Source organism: Eptatretus burgeri, chromosome 2 (assembly GCF_056783735.1).
Source record: "Eptatretus burgeri isolate ZD-2024b chromosome 2, Ebu_testis_v1, whole genome shotgun sequence".
NCBI classification, from domain to species: Eukaryota; Metazoa; Chordata; class Myxini; order Myxiniformes; family Myxinidae; genus Eptatretus; species Eptatretus burgeri.
The window spans coordinates 24413188-24417412 of record NC_140962.1 but is presented as its reverse complement, the minus strand read 5'-3'; the positions used below and the strand labels follow the sequence as shown (position 1 = coordinate 24417412).

Here is a 4225-nt window from a genome sequence, read left to right as displayed (position 1 = left end):
AATAACTATGAGCCCATGACTTTGAGCTCTGTTTTTTTTAAAACATGTCTGCAGAAACAAATACAGTACGTACATGTGAATAGGCCTGTGTCTGGCATACATGCAGTTTACATATTATATATATATATATATATATATATATATATATATATATATATGTATATTTTATCCATTTCTTATCCCTTGGTCCAAACAGGATGGAATAGAAGGTAAAATAAACTCGAAAGACTGTTGAAACGCGTCCCCAATAGATCAATTCTGGTGCACGTGGATGCCTGTGTCGTGGCACGGACAGACCGTGACATTGACATCGGACATTTGAATCCCTTCTAGCAACCCCTCGTTCAACCACCACCCTCACATAACCGCCATATACGACTGTGTCCCAGCGCTGGCAGTTAAACGAGGTTTCACTGCACCTTCCACGTAAGAGGTATGAGGACGTTGCTGTCGTTCACCAAGAAGCACCAAGAAACCCTTCGTACATCCTTGTCTTTCTCTTTTAATCAAGGATTTATGGCACAAAGTCCCTCTGCATGAAGAAAAGTTTTCTCTAACTCCAACCCCATGTTTCGTTCCACATGGTGGCCACAATGTCTTGTCACGCCTTAGTAGGGTAAGAATACTGATTCTGGCTCACTTTTCCCCATGTAAATGAATGGGGGATTTTCAGCAATGAAATTTTTCTTTTTTTCCCTAAAAAATAAATCCCCTTTTTAGCCCAAGGTATATTTATTTGTCTCCCCTTTTAACCTGGGGACACTTTTTTTTTTTCAAATAATCCATGCAATAAGATAAAGATTTGTTCAAGTACTAAAGTGGTAATGTGATTTGTAAAAAGGTGATTCGAAAGAAATATCTGAAACGTCTAAGCTTCGGGACACTCTTTATCAAATAACCGATGCATATTGTTTCGCTCACTCATTGAACCCATAAACATTTGTTCATTCTCAAATTCCTTCAATAGTTTAATTTTCTTTGCACAATAATCCCCATCTAAAATATTGAAAAACAAAACATTTGAATCTTTATATTTTTTAAGATACCCATTTTGTGCCATTACGAAATGATAAACTTCTCTTAATGATCTCATCTGACCACCTCCTGAGTTGCAAATCATTTTTGTGCATAAACCACGCCATAAAAAGTTTTGTTTCAAACGTTTTCAGTTCGTGCCATGAAAATGAGGAAGTGTTTTTTTTTTGACACGGTCGTGCTGTGTGAATGAGGAAGTGTTTTTGGACAGTCATGCTGTGAAAAAATAGGAACTATTCTGTGAGACAAGGCCTCGTGTTTATATTTTATCTCAGAACACGAACAGGTTTTTAAACATAAGTTTAATCAAAATCATTTTAGGGCATTTTAAGTATGTTTTAAAAATGATTCATACAATTTGAGAATATAATCGCCCAGTTATTTTCCAAGCTGTCTCGCTCGAAGCGTCATTTCCTGTGGCCACACCCAATGATTAAGCAATCTCCTCATCGTTGCCTTATAAGTGATTCGCCAGACAAAGTTTCTGCCAGACGGGATTTTCATTTTTACAACTGAGACATGAGCGATCTTTCTTCCGCGAACAAAACAGCTCAACACAAAGTTGGTAAGCCTGTGTATAGGTTCCTCTTTGAATGATGAAGCAATTGATTATAAATTAAATCGTGATAATTCTGATATATATTTTTTTTTCTTGACAGGTCCTTGGAAGAAGAGCAGTTTACATATCACGACGAGGTGCATGAAATTAATGCTCTTATTGAAGAGGTCAATCATCTTAGAAGAGAATTGAAAAACATTTTTAATGACTGACACGACGTCTTATCACGGCCTCTGATCTTTTTGCCATCTTGTACCAATGGTAAAAAAAAACTGAGACATGGACTCACTCTCTTCCGATGAAGATAACAGCTCACTACAAAGTTGGTAAGTTTGTGTATGGTTTCCTCTTTGAACGATGAAGCAATTGATTATAAATTAAATCGTGATAATGCGAAAATATATATTTTTTCCTGGCAGGTCCTTGGAAGAAGTGGAGTTTACATATCACGATGAGGTGCATCAAATGAATGCTCTTATTGAAGAAGTCAATGATTTTAGAAGAGAATTGAAAAACATTTATAATGACTGGTACGAAGTCTTATCACGGCCTCTGATCTCGAATGAATTAAACCAATGGTGAGACGTGTGTGTGTGTGCGTGCGTGCGTGCGTGCGTGCGTGCGTGCGTGCGTGCGTGCGTGCGTGCGTGCGTGCGTGTGTGTCTCTCTCTATCTCTCCCTATCTGTCTCTTTGTATCTCTCTCTGTCTGTCTTTCTACCTACCTCTCTCTGTCTGTCTCTCCATCTATACCCTTGACTCATTTTTTTTTTTTTTTTCAGCTCGATCACACAACATAAGCTGTTGAAGCAATCTGGTACAACACATGATTTTCTGGAGGTAAATGTTTCTGAATTATTATTTAGTTATTTGTTTATTTATTATTTTATTAATATCACTCTCTCTTTGGAATGTCGCCTTATGTTGGTTGCATCATTAGTTTGGACGCGGTTTTGTCAGTACACTGGAATTCATTTTATTAGCCTTGGAAGGATGACAGGCTGAGTCAGCCTCCTGGTGTGTTAATTCAGTGGTCAACGAGGCTTGAACTTAGAACCAACACCAGGCTTACTCATATTACCATGTAATTATCTTTATAAAACCTAATTATTATCCACTTTTTGTTTCAAAACAGAATATGGTGTCTGAGTTTCGAAATCACAAGACATCTGAAGAAGATTGCTGGGAAAGATTATACATTCTCGCAAATGAATATTTAATATTTTCAATTTTGATTAATTATATTTGTTTTGTTTACAATTACTTGATTTTGAATTTCAAAAAGAGAATCAAGACATGAAGGAGAGGGAGGGAGGGGGGAGGGGGGGGTAGGTGTGCTCCCCCAATGACCCATCACCCCCTCATCCCACCCCTCCCCTCCCCATGTCTTGTGTGGGGAAGGGTGGGGGTGGGATGAGGGAGGTGGTGGGTCAAAGGTGGGGGCGCACAGGGGGGATGAGGGGGGTGGGGCTTGTGTGGGTGGGGCTTGTGTGGGCGGGGCGTGTGTGGGTGGGGCTTGTGTGGGCGGGGCGTGTGTGGGCGGGGCGTGTGTGGGCGGGGTTTATGTGGGCGGGGCTTCGGTGGGGGCTTGTGTGGGTGGGGCGTGTGTGGGCGGGGCTTGTGGGAGGGCGTTTATGTGGGTGGGGCTTGTGTGGGCGAGGCTTCGGTGGGGTTTATGTGGGTGGGCTTCGGTGGGGTTTGTGTGGGCAGGGTTTATGTGGGTGGAGCTTGTGTGGGAGGGGTTTATGTGGGCAGGGTTTATGTGGGTGGGGCTTGTGTGGGCAGGGTTTATGTGGGAGGGGTGGATGTGGATGAGGCTTATGTGGATGAGGCTTATGTGGATGAGGTTTGTGTGGATAAATGGATGGGTGGAGAGATGGGTGGATGGGTGGATGAGTGGAGCTTGTGTGGATGGGTGGATAATTTTTTAATTAAATAAACATGTTGTGTGTGGAGAACTAATAAACTAATCACTAATTATGTGAATATGATGAATATGGGTGGAGCTTGTGTGGGGTTTGTGTGTGTGGGGTTTGTGTGTGTGGAGCTTGTGGGGGGTGGGGTTTGTGGGTGGGTTTTGTGTGGGCGGAGTCAAAAAGGGGCGGAGTCAAAACATTTCAATTTATCTTTGTCTTTTGTAATTCCTGTGAATAAAATGAACCGAAAATCTCTTCCCCTTCCAAATCATATATCTTATAAGTCCAAGGAACCGTATCTATTACATCAACAATTTTAAAAAGTTCGTTCGTCCATCGTTTAATATAACCCTTTTCAAAATGAGATTTCCACCTATATATTCTTACGATATCACCAACTTTGAACTTAGGTTTTCTGACATTAATCTCTTTTTCATATTTTAATTTTGTAAATGTTTCTGATGGTTTCATATTTGTTGACGTGTGAACCGTGTCATTATACTTATCCACAATATCCTGAATAAAAGATGACCATTGTTGTGAACAGAGTTGTGTGAATTTTTTATATAATCTCTCTTTTAAGGTACGATGAAAACGTTCAACAACAACTGCCTTCCCTTCATTAAAGGTACTGTATAATGTAATACTGTTATTTTTTAGAAAATTCATAAATGTCTTGTTATAAAACTCTCTACCCTCATCAGTCCACAATTTTTT

At 40.2% G+C, this 4225-nt stretch overlaps 1 long non-coding RNA gene across 2 annotated transcripts; it reads left to right on the top strand.

Moving 5' to 3' along the window:
- The first annotated feature begins 902 nt into the window (after positions 1-902).
- LOC147031606 (uncharacterized) lies at positions 903-2893 on the top strand. Of its 2 annotated transcripts, XR_015051871.1 has the most exons (4): positions 903-1600; positions 1695-2172; positions 2375-2432; positions 2728-2893. It is a non-coding gene; the product is annotated as an uncharacterized LOC147031606 (long non-coding RNA). The 2 variants fall into 2 exon arrangements; XR_015051870.1 differs by lacking the exon at positions 2728-2893 and having other exon boundaries at positions 2375-2578.
- Positions 2894-4225: the final 1332 nt, after the last annotated feature.